Below are 17826 nucleotides of genomic sequence, written 5' to 3' on the forward strand. Positions count from 1 at the left end.
GCACGGCTAATCATCTGTCGGTTCTCGATCATGTCGGAATAGAATCCCTTGATTCTTTTGCATTTGTCATCATGCCCAACAATTGCGAGTTTGAAGCTTGTCACAGTCATTCAATCCCAGAGTCCTACTCGGAATACCACAGATAAGGTTTAGAATTTTCGGATTCTCATGAATGCCGCCATCAATTCTAGCTTATACCACGAAGACTTTGATCTCATAGAATGGAAGGCTCGATTGTCAAGCGAGGGCAACCATGCGTCGTGCATTAGGAATCCAAGAGATACACACTCTAGCTTTCGCTTGTAAAACGGAAGTGGTTGTCAGGCACGTGTTCATAGGGGCGGATGATGATGAGTGCCACGGATCATCACATCCATCAAGTTGAAGTACGAGTAGTATCTTAGAACAGAAATAAGATTGAATTTGAATAAAAGATAGTAGTAATTGCATTAAAACTCGAGGTACAGTAGAGCTCTACACCCTTAATCTATGGTGTGTAGAAACTCCACCGTTGAAAATACATAAGTGATGAAGGTTCAGGCATGGCTGAATGGCCAGCCCCCAAAACGTGATCACAGGATCAAAAATACAATCCAAGATTTGGTCAAAAGACTGAATGGTCAAAGACGTCTAATACAATAGTAAAATGTCCTATTTATACTAGACTAGCTACTAGGGTTTACAAAAGTAAGTAATTGATGCAGAAATCCACTTCCGGGACCCACTTGGTGTGTGCTTGGGCAGAGCTCGAGCTTTACACGTGCAGAGGCTTCTCTTGGAGTTGAACGCCAAGTTGTAACGTGTTTTTGGCGTTCAACTCTGGTTCGTGACGTGTTTCTGGCGTTTGACTCTAGAATGCAGCATGGAACTGGTGTTGAGCGCCAGTTTACATCGTCAAATCACGAATAAAGTATGGATTATTATATATTTTTGGAAAGCTCTAGATGTCTACTTTCCAACGCCATTAAGAGCGCGTAATTTGGAGTTTTGTAGCTCTAGAAAATCTATTTCAAGTGCAGGGAGGTCAGAATCCAACAGCATCAGCAGTCCTTTGTCAGCCTCCTTATCAGAGTTTTGCTCAGGTCCCTCAATTTCAGCCAGAAATTACCTGAAGTCATAGAAAAACACACAAACTCATATTAAAGTCCAAAAATGTGAATTTAGCATAAAAACTAATGAAAACATCCCTAAAAGTAGCTAGATTATACTAAAAACTATCTAAAAACAATGCCAAAAAGCATATAAATTATTCGCTCATCAGATTGCCTTAACATTGGCAGGTGGTGGTAATTTTTCAATTACCTCTACCTTAGCTTGATCCACCTCTATTCCTCTGTTCGAGATCTTGTGCCCAAGGACGATCCCTTCAGTTACCATAAAGTGACATTTTTCCCAGTTCAAAACCAGGTTAGTCTCTTGGCACCTTTTTAGAACAAGTGTCAGGTGATCAAGACAGGAGCTGAATGAGTCTCCATATACTGAGAAGTCATCCGTGAAGACTTCCAGAAATTTCTCCACAAAATAAGAGAAAATAGAGAGTATGCATCTCTGAAAGGTTGCAGGTGCATTACACATCCCAAATGGCATCCTTCTGTAGGCAAATACTCCAGATGGGCATGTGAATGCTATTTTCTCTTGATCCTGGGGGTCTACTACAATTTAGTTGTAGCCTAAATAGCCATCCAAAAAGCAGTAATAATCATGACCTGCTAGTCTTTCTAGCATCTGGTCTATGAATGGTAAAGGAAAATGATCCTTTCTGATGGCTGTATTGAGTCTTCTGTAGTCAATACACATGCGCCACCCTGTAACTGTTCTTGTGGGAACCAGTTCATTTTTCTCATTATGAATTACTGTCATGCTTCCCTTCTTGGGGATTACTTGGACAGGGCTCACCCAGGGGCTATCAGAAATTGGATAAATAATCTCAGCCTCTAGTAATTTAGTGACCTCTTTCTGCACCACTTCCTTCATGGCTGCATTCAGCTGCCTTTGTGGTTGAACCACTGGCTTAGTATTATCCTCCAAGAGAATCTTGTGCATGCATCTGGCTGGGCTAATGCCTTTAAGATCACTTATGGACCACCCAAGAGCTGTCTTGTGTTTCCTTAGCACTTGAATCAGTGCTTCCTCTTCCTGTGGCTTTAAGGTAGAGCTTACGATCACAGGAAAAGTGTTGTCTTCTCCCAGAAATGCATATTTCAGGGATGGTGGCAGTGGTTTGAGCTCTGGTCTGGGGGACTTTTCCTCTAATTGAGGAGTTTTCAGAGGTTCTTCTAATTTCTCTGGCCCCTCCAGATCAGGCTGAACATCTTTAAATATGTCCTCTAGCTCTGATTCGAGACTCTCAGTCATATTGACTTCTTCTACCAGAGAGTCAAAAAGATCCACTTTCATGCAGTCTTTTGGTGTGTCTAGATACTGCATAGCTTTGACAGCATTCAACTTAAACTCATCCTAATTGACTTTCAGGGTCACTTCCCCTTTTTGGACATCAATGAGGGTGCGTCCAGTTGATAGGAATGGTCTTCCTAGAATAAGAGTTGCACTCTTGTGCTCCTCCATTTTCATCACTACAAAGTCAGTGGGAATGACAAATGGCCCAACCTTGACAATCATGTCCTCGATTATGCCTGATGGGTATTTAATGGAGCCATCACCAAGTTGAAGACAGATCTGGGTTGGTTTGATCTCTTTGGTCAAACCAAGCTTTTTGATAGTGGATGCAGGGATTATGTTTATACTTGCCCCAAGATCACATAGAGTTGTCTTGGTGCAAATCCCTTCTAATATGCATGGTATCATAAAGCTTCCGGGATCCTTAAGCTTCTCTGGTAAGCTTTTTAGAATGACTGCACTGCATTCCTCAGTGAGAAAAACTTTTTCAGTTTCTCTCCAATCCTTCTTATGGCTTAAGATTTCTTTCATGAACTTAGCATAAGAGGATATTTGCTCAAGTGCTTCTGCAAACGAAATCTTTATTTCAAGAGTCCTGAGATAGTCTGCAAAGCGGGCAAATTGCTTATCCTATTCCGCTTGGCGGAGTTTCTGAGGATAAGGTATTTTGTTTTTATATTCTTTAACCTTGGTTGCTGTAGGTTTATTTCCTACAGAAACAGGCTGAGACGCCTTCTTGAGGGAGTCATTATCAGCACTTGCGGGTGTCTGATCCCTTACCAGCATTTGAACGCCAGGATTGGGCGCTGGATTGGCGTTTAACGCCAGATTCCTACCCTGTTCTGGCGTTTGAATGCCAGAGTTGAACATGGAATTGGCATTTGACGCCAACTTGTCACCCTTTTCTGGAATTTGGATGCCAGAATCATTCCTCTCTGGGCTCTTACTGTCCTCAGAGGGATTTTGGGTAATATTCTGTTCATCCTCTGTCAGCTGTTCTTTCCTTGGCTTTCTGCTACTTTGAGTTGATGTATTTAATGTTTTTCCACTCCTTAATTGAACAACTTGACATTCTTCTGTTATTTGTTTAGATAACTGTTGTCTTGTCTGGTCAAGTTGTGCTTCCATATTCTTATTAGCATCCCGAGTATCTTGTAACATTTCTTTAAATTCTGCTAACTATTTTGTCAGAGCAAGTAATTGCTGGTTGAGTTTAGCAGCTTTTTCTGGAGGACTAAGGTCAGTAGATACTGCTTTAGCCTCTTCCTTCATGGAGGACTCACTGCTCAAGTACAGATGCTAATTTCTAGCAACAGTATCTGTAAGCTCTTGAGCCTCTTCAATTGTCTTTCCCATGTGTATAGATCCACTAGCTGAGTAGTCTAGAGATATCTGAGCTTTTTTTGTAAGCCCATAGTAGAAGATATCTAACTGCACCTATTCTGAAAACATTTCAGATGGGCATTTTCTCAGCATCTCTATGTACCTCTCCCAGGCTTTGTAAAGGGGTTCATTATCCTCTTGTTTAAAGTCTTGGATGTCCAGCCTTAGCTGTGTCATCCTCTTGGGAGGCAAATATTGATTCAGAAATTTTTCTGACAGCTGTTTCCATGTCCTTATGCTGGCCTTAAGTTGATTATTTAACCACCTCTTAGCTTGGTCTTTTACAGCAAATGGAAACAGTAATAATCTGTAGACATCCTGGTCTACTTCCTTATCATGTACTGTGTCAGCAATTTGTAAGAACTGTGCCAGAAACTTAGTAGGTTCTTCCTGTGAAAGACCGAAATACTGGCAATTTTGCTGTACCATGATAATGAACTGAGGATTCAACTCAAAACTACTGACTTTGATGGAGAGTATACAGATACTATTCCCATATGAAGCAGTAGCGGGGTTAGCATATGACCCCAGAGTCCTTCTGGACTGTTCATTTCCACTTAGTTCCATGATGGAGAAAGGGAGATGATGTGGATTTATTTTATTTATTTTATTATATATATATATTCGAAATAATAATAATAATAAAAAAATTGGAAGTAAAAAAAAGATATGATTGAAAAATAATTTAAAAAGATTTGATTTTGAAAATTGATGACTAATTTAATGCAAAACTTTCGAAAATTTGAGGAAAACACCAAGGAACACCAAACTTAAAAATTTTAAGATCAAAACACAAGAAAGATTCAAGAACATAAAAAGAACACCAAACTTAAAATTTTTAGAAACCCAAAAATAATTTTCGAAAATTTGAATAAAAAAACTAACAAGAAAACATCAAACTTAAAACATGCAACTAGACTCAAATAGAAGAATCTAAAAGAAAAATAATAATTTTTTTGAAAATTTTTGAAAAGAAAATAAAAGACTCTGACCCAAAAGACAAAATTTTCCTAATATAAGCAACAAGATGGACCCATTATTATACAATACAGCATGATAGCTCTCTTCTTATTGACCTCAGAGTTGTTCACTGTGCCCAAGATTGATCTCTTCAATAGCTCATACCACCCTTTTGCTTCAGGGGTGAGGTCTCCTCTTCTCAAGTACTTGTACTTGTTTTTAGTGGTTCCTACCCACTCCGTATTTACCACACAAATTTCACTGGCAATCTCATCATAGTCTTGCTCTTCATTTAGCCTTTGATGGTATCCTGGCTCATCAAAATGGGTTGCCCTTAGTTTCAACACTTTCATGATAGTGCTTGGGATAAAATCTACTTCAGTTCCCCGTACATAACTCTTGTAAGTTGAAGCTTGATTCATTTCTATCCTTGGGGTGTTAGTGTAAAATTCCCATATGATGTTTGCGTTGATCCTGATAATTGGTGAAATGAGCTCTTCCCACCTCCTCTTTCTAATCTTGGCGTCCATTTCTTGGCAATCTTAATCCTCCAAGAGAAGTGGAACTTCTGGATATATCTTTTTATCTCTCATCCATCCCCATTGTGTTTGATGGTACCACGTTTTGAATCTCCATTGATCAAATTCAGGGACACTTTCTTCATTCATGGGATCTTTTCCTTTCCTCCGTTTGGTTCTTGAAGAAGAGGCCATACTTGGTCTTTTGGGGTTAAGGTTGTATGTGGAAGGAGGTTAAGGTTTTGGCATGTTTTTAGAAGAAGAGATTTGTGAAGTTGAGAACATATGATGAGTAATGATGAAGGGAATGGAGGTTGGATGGTTAGATTGCAAGGAGTGTGCAACTTCTTCGGTTATGTGCATGGCTAGGTGATGTTTTGTAATCATTTATTTAAACAATGAAGGGCTAGGATGCAAGTGGATATCTTGTAAATCTAAGGTGTGCATGCAAAGTTGAATAAGGACAAAGTTTGCTTCCTCAAGGGTTTTCAACGTACTCTTCCCAAGGATGTGCAGAACCACCTCTTGAAGCATGTGATGCATTCTTGTCCTCATGCTATGTCCTTTCTTGCCTTGTCCCTTTCATTGAATATTCTCTTGACCACCTAACCATCACTACAAGACAGCAAGAATAACCATACTTAAATAATGGCAATAAAGAACGAAGAAAAGGAAAAAAATGTAAACTACCATTCCTTATGCTAGATCAACCGTGATTTCTTCATGCATTGTCAAGGGTGACACCAAACTTAGTGTTTGGTTCTATGGTCCAAGATATCACTTCCTTAAACCATTGTTTTTTTTTTGAAGTTCCTACTTTATTTTTGGTTAAATCTTTCATAAGGAATGCTTTATTAAATTACTTTCTAACAATTATAATCATTGTTAGACCTCCATGATATTCAAAACTTAAAAGACCATTGACTTTCATGACTTGTTCCCGCAATTTGTTTAGTGTACCCCGTGGGTACACCAAACTTAGAATTCAATCATATACCCTCCAATGTCATGAATAATTGTCAAGTTTGTCCACAAAGGTCTGAAATCATATTGGTGCAACAAATATTATTTATATTGAAATATTAAAGACAAGAAAATTAAATCATGGGTTGCCTCCCATGGAGCGCTCGTTTATTGTCACTAGCTTGACATTGAACCCTTCTTTTATGGTGGTTGATAACTGTAGTGCCTCAGCTTGTCCCCTCTGACTGTGAGCTTCTTCTTTGTCCCTTGGTGCTCGATTTTCACATGCTCAAGAGAGAGTACTTGGTTAACAGTGTAATGATCCTTAGTTCCCAGCTATTGATATATCAGTTGCACTTTGTCGCCTTTGGAGAATCCTTCAGTTGGGATTTTTTTTTCTTCCACCCTTTGTGAGCCCTCTTTTTGTTTTTCTTCCTTTTTCTTGTTAGTCTTTCCTCCTTGACAGTGACTTGAGTTGTGACTTTTCCCTTCTTATTTATTATCCCAGTTTCTTTTTGAATTCCTTCTCCTTCTTGCACCTGCTCATCCCTTTGTTCTACTGTGTTGATGGTTGTTTGCTCTGGAAAACATTCATTGATTACTTGGCTTCTTTCTTCAGAATTTTGTTGCTCTGGAAACACTTTCAGAGTAATGCTTTCCTCATGCATCCTGAGAGTTAGTTTTCCTTGCTCTACATCTATGATGGCTCTGGCAGTAGCTAGAAATGGCCTTCCCAAGATAATCGAATTGTTTCCTTCTTCTTCTATTTCCAAGATTACAAAGTCTGCAGGATAGATGAACTTGTTAACCTTAACTAAAAGGTTTTCGATTACCCCTTTGGGATGTACTATTGACTGATCCACCAATTCTAATGACATCTGTATTGGTTTCACCTTCTCTATGCCAAGCTTTTTCACCAAAGAGGATGGAATCAGATTTATGCTTGCTCCTAAATCACACATCCCCTTGCCAATAAATAGACTTCCAATGGTGCAAGGTAAGAAGAAACTTCCTGGATCTTCCAACTTGGGAGGGAGTCCTTTTCTGATGAGTGCACTGCATTCTTCAGTGAGAAGTACAATCTCTTTCTCCAGCCAGCTTCTTTTCTTGTTGATGAGTTCCTTCAAGAACTTGGCATATATGTTCTTCTCCTCTTTTTGTTGTCCTTGAATCGCTTCTTCTTCTTTCTTATGTGCATTGATGGGCTGGTTTTCTTCTCCTTTGGGGTTCTCTATGTTCTTATTTGGCACCATATCTTGATCATTGGCTTCCTCTGCATTTGTTGGCTTTTTGCTGCTCTCCACTTGTTTCCTTGTGGTGTCATTATTGCTCACCAATGTTCTCCCACTCCTTAACTGTATTACCTTACACTCTTCCTTAGGATTTGGAATTGTGTCACTTGGCAGGGAACTTGATGGTCTCTCTGTTGCAAAGTGTTTAGAGAGCTGTCCTATTTGTCTTTCCATGTTCTTGATGGAAGCTTCTTGATTTTTGGCCGTCATTTCTTGATGTTTCCACAGCTTGTCTATCAAGGTTTCCAGGTTAGTGATTCTTTGAGATTCTGGAGATGCTTGTGGTTTGTTGTGAGATGTGGGTGGTTGATGATAGGTATTTTGGTTGATGGGTTGGTTATGGGTTGGATAATGGTTAGAATTGGGGTAAGTGTTTTGTGGTTTTCTGAATGAATTTTGGTTGTTGTTTTGCTGGTTGTTCCTTGGGTTATTTTGGGTTGTGTTTCTTTGCCATGACTGTTGGTTATGGTTATGGTTATCTCCCCATCTAAGGTTGGGGTGGTTCTTCTAGGAAGGGTTGTAGGTCTCCCCATAAACTTCGTTCTGTCCAGAATTTTGGTTATGCATGTATTGCACTTGCTCCTGTTGTTGCTCTTATTGGCTTTCTTTATTCTGCACCCATACAGTTGATGGTTGGCTTGTGTTCACAGCTGCTACTTGAAGGCTGTCAATTCTTTTGGCCATTTGTTCAAACTGTTGTTGAATTTGTTGTTGCATCATCTTGTTTTGAGCCAAAATGGAGTCCACTCCTTCCAGTTCTAGTACCCCCTTTCTCTGTGATGGTTGGCGGGTTCTTTGATGAGCAAAGAAGTATTGATTGTTGGCTACCATGTCCACAAGATTCTGGGCTTCTTCAGCAGTTTTCATCAGTTGTAATGAACCTCCAGCAGAGTGATCTAATGCCTCTTGAGATTTCAACGTCAAGCCTTCATAGAAATTCTGCAGCACATCCCATTCATTGAACATTTCTGGGGGACACTTTCTTATTAGAGCTTTGTATCTCTCCCATGCCTCATACAAGGATTCGGCATCTAATTGGGTGAATGTCTGCACCTCAGTTTTCAGCCTAACGATCCTTTGGGGTGGGTAGAATTTGTCTAAAAATTTAGTCCCCAAATCGTCCCAACTAGTGATACTTCCTTTGGGAAAAGTTTCAAGCCATTGTGCAGCCTTATCCCTTAATGAGAATGGGAACAGCAACAATTTGTATGTGTCTGGATGCACACCATTTGTCTTGACCGTTTCACAAATCCTTAAGAAAACGGACAAATGTTGGTTGGGGTCTTCAAGAGGGCCACCTCCATAAGCACAATTGTTCTGCACCAAGGTGATTAGTTGAGGCTTCAACTCAAAGTCATTTGCCTGAACATTTGGGGTGAGGATGCTGATCCCATAGTGTCTAGGATTGGGGATAGTGTAAGAGGCCATTACCCTTCTTACAGGTTGGGTATTGTTGGTCACTTCTTCCTCATGCACCTTGTAATTGTTGTTGTTAGCTGCTCCCCCTGGTGGATTGGGATTAGATGAATCTCCTTCCATTTCGTGGTATTCTTCCTCAGATTCTTCCTCTCCAACGATGCCTTTCCCTCTTTCAGCTCTTCTTATTCTCCTGAGAGTCCTCTGATCAGCTTCAGATAGAATAGGAATAGCTCTCCCTGTACCTGTCATACAAACAGGGCAAAAGTGCTTGATCTAGATCTCCACTTCACTTAATCATTTTCAATCTATTTCAATCCCCGGCAACGGTGCCAAAAACTTGATGTGCGGAAAACAATCCGACACAAAACTCACCGGCAAGTGTACCGGGTCGCATCAAGTAATAATAACTCACATGAGTGAGGTCGATCCCACAGGGATTGAAGGATTGAGCAATTTTAGTTTAGTGGTTGAATTAGTCAAGAAAACAAGTGTTGATTGTGTGAATTTGTATTGACAGAATATAAATTGCATAGAATGTAAAGGGGAGTGGGTGATTTGCAGGAAATTAAAGGGAATAAAAAGAAAAAGAGCTGAATCTTAAAGTGCAAGTAATATAAATTACGGAAACTTAAAGTGCAAGAAATGTAAATGGCTTGAATTATAAAGGGAATCGGGAAGTGGATTTGCAGAATTTAGACAAGGAGAAGTAAATTGCAATAAACAGAAAAGTAGAAGAGATATTTAAAATGAAAATTCTAGATCTCAGGACCCAAGAGACTAGATAACCAAGTCTAGATCTCAATGCCTTCCTAGATCAAAACCACAATTCAATTGCAAGAGAATTTAAAATCAAACAGAAGAAGAACTAAATTCAAATTACAATATTTCAAGAGTGCAGTAAATCAGAACAGAAAGATGGATCTCAAGGTGAGATTGAGACAGAATTTCCTCAACTCTCAACACCCAAGACTCAAATAAAACTTTGCAGGAAAGTAAACAAGATAACCCAGAGGAAGAGAATTCAATTCTCCTCCCAGAAACTCTCTCAAATGTCAAGTAATCTCTCAAAAACTCCTCAGCAAAAATCCCAATTCCAAAAAGCTCCCGTCAAAACTTAAATTCTAATCTATTTATACACTTTCTTCTAATGATCTTCAAGCCTTGAATTGGGTCTTGGCCTTGATGGAATTGGGTTGATAGTAGCCTCCGTTGATTGCTCTTGGTGTTGGGAAGAAATCCACTTGTGAACTGGGCCATGTAGCTTTCACGTTTGAGCCAACGTTTGAGGTCAAACGTTGACTCAAACGTTGCCGTGTGAACAATGATGCAGAGGCCCAAAATGCTGTCATCCACGTTTGGCTCAACGTTTGAGGTCAAACGTGAGCTCAAACGTGGATCTCCCCATGCCTTCTTTTTGGCCAACGTTTGGCCCAACGTTTGAGGTCAAACGTTGGCGCAAACGTGGCTTAATTAGCTCATCAATCAGGGGTGTTCTTCCATGCTCCTTTTTGCCAAAATGTAGCCAACATTTGACCTCACGTTTGAGGTCAAACATTGGCTCAAACGTCGCTGCCCAGAAGCTCTATCTTTCTTCTTTTAGGCACCAACGTTTGCCTCAACGTTTGAGGTCAAACGTTGGCGCAAACGTTGCCTTCCAAGAGTGCCATTTTTCTTCTTTTTGGCACCAACGTTTGCCTCAACGTTTGAGGTCAAACGTTGGTGCAAACGTTGCCTTCCAAGAGTTTCTTCTTCAGCCAACGTTTGCCTCAACGTTTGAGGTCAAACATTGGCTCAAACATTGGTTCTTCTCCAGGGCATTCTTCATCTTCTTGCAACCTCCTTCCAAGCTTTGTTTCACCTATCATCAACCAATCAAAAACATCAAAGCTATGCTTCAAATCATGAGATTGTTTCTCTTCCATAATATATGACAAATATAGCACAAAATCTCATGAAAATGCATCATTTTATACATGATTGATTGAGTCAAAGATATCATGAATTTCTACCCAATTGGCTTACTTATGGCTTAAGAAAGTGCATAGAACTAAATGAAAACAAAGAAAAAGACTAGTAAAACTAGGCTAAGATGACTTGTCATCAACCGTCAGTTGTCCAAACTCGAATAATCTCCGGCAACAGCGCCAAAACTTGGTGCACAAAATTACAATCACACTTGCAATTCTGCACAACTAACCAGCAAGTGCACTGGGTCATCCAAGTAATACCTTACGTGAGTAAGGGTCGATCCCATGGAGATTGTCAGCTTGAAGCAAGCTATGGTTACCTTGTAACTCTTAGTCAGTGGATAATTAATAAAAAGGGTTTTGTTTGCAATAAAATAAAAGAGCATGAAATAGAAGATACTTGTGATTCAATAATGGAGAACAAGTTGGAGTTTTGGAGAAGTTCTGTCATCTGAATCTCTACTTTTCTACTGTCTTCTTCTTTACGCACGCAAGGCTCCTTCCATGACAAGCTGTGTGTAGGGTGTCACCGTTGTCAATGGCAACTTTCCATCCTCTCAGTGAAAATGGTCCATGTGCGCTGTCACCGCACGGCTAATCATCTGTGGGTTCTCGATCATGTTATAATAGAATCCATTGATCCTTTTGTGTCTGTCACTACGCCCAACACTCGCGAGTTTGAAGCTCGTCACAGTCATCCTTTTCCGGATCCTACTCGAAATAGTACAGACAAGGTTTAGACTTTTCGGATCCCAGGAATGACCGCCAATAATCCTAGCTTATACCACGAAGATTCCAATCTTTCGGAATGGAGGCTAAGAGATACACATTTAATCTAAGATAGAACGGAGGTGGTTGTCAGGCACGCGTTCCTAAGTTGAGAATGGTGATGAGTGTCACGGATCATCACATTCATCATGTTTAAGTGCGAATGAATATCTTAGAACGGAAGCAAGCGTGATTGAATAGAAAACAGTGGTAATTGCATTAATCCATCGAGACACAGCAGATCTCCTCACCCCCAACCATGGGGTTTAGAGACTCATGCCGTAGAAGATACAAAGTCAGATGTAAAATGTCATGAGGTACAAAATAAATCTCTAAATGTAGTTTTTATACTCAACTAGTAACCTAGATTTTCAGAAAATGAGTAAACTAAGATAGGTAGTGCAAAAATCCACTTCTTGGGCCCACTTGGTGTGTGCTTGGACTGAGCATTGAAGCTTCCACGTGCATAGGCTGTTACTGGAGTTAAACATCAGCTTTTGTGCCAGTTTGGGTGTTTAACTCCAACTTTTATGCCAGCTTTGGCATTTTGTCGCCAGAAAAGGGCAGAGAGATGGCGTTTTGACGCCAATTTACATCATCAAAACTCGCTCAAAGTATGAACTATTATATATTGTTGGAAATCCCTAGATGTCTACTTTCCAACGCAATTGAGAGAGCACCGTTTGGAGTTCTGTAGCTCCAAAAAATCCACTTCAAGTTCAGGGAGGTCAGAATCCAATAGTATTTGCAGTCCTTCTTCAGCCTCTGAATAAGATTTTTGCTCAGGTCCCTCAATTTCAGCCAGAAAATACCTGAAATCACAGAAAAACACACAAAATCATAGTAAAGTCTAGAAATATGATTTTTTCATAAAAACTAATAAAAGTATACTAAAAAGTGGCTAAATCCTACTAAAAACTATATTAAAATTACCCCCAAAAAGCGTATAAAATATCCGCTCATCAAAGGATTTGAGAATTGATAACATTAATTAATCAAGAACAATTAGATGTGTGATCAATGAGTTAAGTGAAATTGAGAATGATGAGATGGGGCATGAATTAGTATTGAGAATGAAAATGGTAAATTGTAAGAAGTGATTGAATGACTTGAGCTTGGGGCACTGCCCCCATGTCAGCCGGGATTTTTCCTGTGTTTATTATTGAGCTTGGGGTATTGTTTTTTCCTATGTCAACTTTGAGTGTTGTCTCGTCTCCCCATCTCAGCTTGGGACTCGTCCCATGGATATTATTGAGCTTGGGGGCGTTCTTTTCCCCATGTCAGCTTGGGGATCCTCCCCATGGTGTATTTTTTAGCTTGAGAACATGTCGGAATGGCTACGTAACCGACAGTTGATATCAACAGCCGTAGGACAGGCATGCATCATGTGCACATTGTTTGAATTGCTTATTGTGAACTGTTTGGGAATGCTTACGTGATTATAACATGCTATTTGTTGTACCTGTTATCTGTATTACTTGTAAGTTACTTGTGTTTGCTTTGTTTGCTTATTTGTCTGTGTAAACTGATTGGTGATGGAGGAGCGGAGGAAGGGTGGACTAGTTTGGAGTTAATGTTAGGTTTAAAGTATGTAAGGCTAGAATTCTTTAGGTTACGTACCCCTTTGATGGCTTATGCTTAGAGTTTTTAGTCTTATAATTGTATGTTGGAGTTCTAGGATTACTTCTGGCATTCTCAAGACCTTATTTATTATATGCATGACACCTTCACCATGCTGAGAACCTTCGGTTCTCACCCCATACTGTGTTGTTGTTTTCAGATGCAGGTTGAGAGGCTCCTCACTAGGCGTCTGGATCCCTGAAGCGAAGTAGTTCTGGGGTGTATTTTGGATTTCTGTTTGTATATATCTATATATGTAATTAGGTTACTCTCTAAGAAACTTGTGTATGCTGCTGCTCCTCTTAGAGGTTGAGGGAGAGATAGGAGTTTATTCTGGTATTTTTAGGGTCCTATTACTGTATTTTGGGTATTTGAGATACTTATGTATATATATAAATATTCTCCGGCTAGCCTTGGCTTCGCAGACTGAGTTAGGAGCTAGTTTCACTGTATTCTTGGCTTTCTTTTACTCTCTCACTTATCCATATCTGTAATCTTTAGGTTTCTTAGCACACAAGTAATTCCTTTTCTGAGTATTAAGCTTTTTATTTTGAGTATTTGTTTTACCCATTTTTCAAGGCTCCTAGTTAAATATCTCTTTCACTATAGGCGTTACATTATGGTATCAGAGTAGTTCATTCCTATAGAGCCTGAGGACGGACTGATTATGCTTATGTGCATTCTTTGTGTTTGTGTCTATGTGCTTGTAGGATATCTAACTGATATGTATGGCATAAAACGTTCATGAGCATGAATTTGGGACTCAAAGCACTGGACTTGCGATATTGAGACTGATCAACTTGATATCACTTGTTTGGTGTGTATAGGGACCAGATGTCGACTCGCGGACACGGACGCGGGCGAGGTAGAGGCAAAATAGAAAATGCTATGCCTAAAGCGACAGGAAATAATCCTAACCCTGTAGACTTCATTGCCACTCTAGGGAATATGGCCGCGGCGATGCAAGCGATCCGAAGCCTTGGGAAACCAAATAAATAATGGGAATAATGGCAACAACGGTGATGATGTTCCTCTGACGCTTTCCTCCTTCTTGAAGGTGCATCCTCCGATTTTCAAAGGAACCTCGAACCCTACCGATGCGAATAACTAGATACAAGCCCTTGAGCAAGCATTATAGGCTCAGCAGGTTCCTGATTAACAGTGGGTTGAGTTTGGAACCTACTAGCTGCAAGGTGAGGCTCAGTGATAAACCACTATTTTATGGTTTATCTTGTGTTCAATTGAGTGATTTTTATCAGCTTTTCACCCACTTATTCATACTATTTGCAGGAGTTTACGTTTTCCTTCCGGATTTTATGCTATGATTGAAAACAAGCTTCTTTGGTCTTATATTTGTTAATATTAATTCTCTTTTATTACCATTAGATGTTGTGATATGTGTGTTAAGTGATTTCAGGGCATGAATGGCTCAGAGGATAGAAAGGAAGTATGCAAAAGTGGAAGGAATACAAGAAGTTGAAGAAATTGCTAAGCTGTCCAGCCTGACCTCTTCGAACTCAAACAGCTATAACTTGAGCTACAGAGGTCCAAATGAGATGGTTTTAGTTGCGTTGGAAATCTAACATTCGGGGCTTTGCAACGATATATAATTTGCCATAGCTTCCCTGATGCCAGGCGACGTGAACGCGTGGATCACGCGGCCGCGTGACCTGGCAGGAACACAACCCACACTGGGAGTGATTTCTGGGCTGTTTTTGACCCAGTTTTCAGTCCAGAACACACAGATTAGAGGCTATAAAGTGGAGGAATCCATTCATTCATAATCATGCTTGGATAATTCATAATTTTAGGATTAGATGTAGTTTTTAGAGAGAGAGGTTCTCTCCTCTCTCTTAGGATTTAGAAATTAGGATTTATTTCAACTCTTCATCAAGTTCAATATCTTTTTATTTCGACTTCTCTTAATTGTTGATCATTGATGTTGCTTATTTGGCTTATGACTCTTCATATTTGGATTGATTTTATTTTATTAATACAATTGAGATATTTCAGACTTATATGTCACTGATGTTTGGTGTCTATCCAAATTATTTTCATTCAAGTAGATTTTATTCCCTTTTGACTTTGGTTGATTACTTGGTAACTCTTGAGTTATCAAACTCATTGTTGACTGAAAATTGGAATTCTTCAAGAATTAATTTGAGATCCAATAACTCTAACTTTTCCCAAGGAAAGACTGGGATTTGAGGATTCGAATTAATTCATCTACTTAACTTACCTTCATAGTTAGAGGTTAACAAAGTGGGGGAAAATCCAATTCTCATCACAATTGATAAGGATAACTAGGATAGGACTTCCAGTTCTCATACCTTGCCAAGAGTTTATTTTACAGTTATTATTATTTTATTTTACTTGTCATTCAATTAACCTTTTACCTTAATCCAAAACCCCAAAACATACCTTTGCATAACCAATAATAAGAACATACTTCCCTGCAGTTCCTTGAGAAGACGACCCAAGGTTTAAATACTCGGTTATCAATTTTAAAGGGGTTTGTTACTTATGACAACCAAAACTTTTGCACGAAGGGATTTTTGTTGGTTTAGAATCTATATCTACAACGCGACTATTTTTATAAAATTCTTTACTAGCAAAAATCCTAACGTCACTCAACATTGGTGGCAGGGCATGAGGCATATTCTGCAGGCTGATGGGTTGTGATCTCTTGGGAGTTGTTCCGAGAAGAGTTCTATAAGAAGTTCTTTCCCAGCTCAGTTAGAAATGCTAAGGAACTTGAACTGCTTCAGTTGAAACAAGGTCAGATGACCATCACTGAGTACACCAGCAGGTTTGAGGAATTGTGCCGTTTCTCACAGATTTGTCAGGGAGCTCTTGAAGACATTGCTGAGTGGAAGTGTATCAAATATAAGGGAGGCCTTAGGAGCAATATTCTGAGCCTCGTTGCACCGATAGAGATCCGAACCTTCTCTGAACTGGTAAACGAACCAGAGTTACTGAAGAATGTCTGAGAAAGGCGGCATTAGACAAAAGTGATCACTGAAGCTCTGTTAGAGAAAATCACGGAAGAAATTTAGCGCCTAGAGGTAGAGATTTCAAGAGAGGCGGAAATACTCCACAGCGTCATCAAGGCCAGAGTAGCTTCCGAAGGTTCAATAATAACAATAACCAAGGAAAAGGACGTGAAAAACAGGCTCAGTTTCCGCAGGATGACTTGACTTGCAGGAGGTGTGGAAGGTACCACCCAAACACTCCGTGTAGGGCCAGTTGGGATGTTTGTTATTACTGTGGAGGAGCTGGGCATATGTCCTGGAATTGCCCAGAAAAGAAGAGTCGGGATGCTAAGAGAGCTCCGCAAGCGGGACGAGCATACACTATGAGGGTGGAAGGTGTTGAGGGCACAGATGCTCCGATTAGAGGTATTGATGAACTAGTAATTAAAATTTGGACTGCTTTACATGATGATGATCTGTAACACTTATTATAATCTACCACCCAGCTGTGAGAATTGTGACTTCCAAGGGAACGATCAAAAGATGACTTTTAATTACTGAGACAAAATGGTATTCAGTTGACTTTGAGGGAGTGTGATAAACCACTATTTTATGGTTTATCTTGTGCTTAATTGAGTGGATTTTATCAATCTTTCATACACTTATTCATACTAATTGCATGAGTTTATGTTTTCCTTCCGGATTTTGTGCTATGATTAAAAACATGCTTCTTTGGGCTTTAAATTTGCTATGTTTAATCCTCTCTTATTACCAATCGATGCCTTGATATGTGTGTTAAGTGATTTTAGAGATTACAGGGCAGGAATGGCTTAGATGATGAAAAGGAAGCATGCAAAAGTGGAAGGAATACAATAAGTTGAAGAAATTGCTAAGCTGTCCAGCCTGACCTCTTTGCACTCAAACGGTCATAACTTGAGCTATAGCAGTCCAAATAATGCGGTTCTAGTTGCATTCGAAAGCTAACGTCCTGGGCTTCGATTTGATATATAATTTGCCATAATAGACGACAGTTAGGCTACGCGAACACGTGCTCCACATGGACGCGTCGCAGTGACAAAAAATCAGCGTGGCAGATTTTGCAATCAGCGATTTCTGGGCTGTTTTTGACCCAGTTTTCGGTTCAGAAAACACATATTAGAGGCTATAAAGTGGGAGAATCCATCCATTCATTCAAAAATTCATACACAACATTAAAATTCATAAATTTAGGATTATATGTAGTTTCAGGGAGAGAGGCTCTCTCCTCTCTCTTAGGAATAGGATTTAGGATTTAGTATTTCTTCTTTCAAGGACTTCTCAATTACAGGTTCAATGTTCCTTTACTCAATTCTCTTATACTCTTCATGTTAGATTTGATTTTCTATTTAAATTCAATTTGAGATATTTCATATTTATGATTGCTTTCTTCAATTTATGTTATAATATGGTGTAATGGCATTCATGTTAAGAGAGTAGGTTTCCAACTTGGCTTTGGAGTTGATTAATATTAGGTGACCCTTGAGTTGGGATACTCAAGAGTTCAATTGTAATTGGTTCATTGTTGGTT

Source organism: Arachis duranensis, chromosome 3 (genome assembly GCF_000817695.3).
Source record: "Arachis duranensis cultivar V14167 chromosome 3, aradu.V14167.gnm2.J7QH, whole genome shotgun sequence".
Lineage (NCBI taxonomy): Eukaryota > Viridiplantae > Streptophyta > Magnoliopsida > Fabales > Fabaceae > Arachis > Arachis duranensis.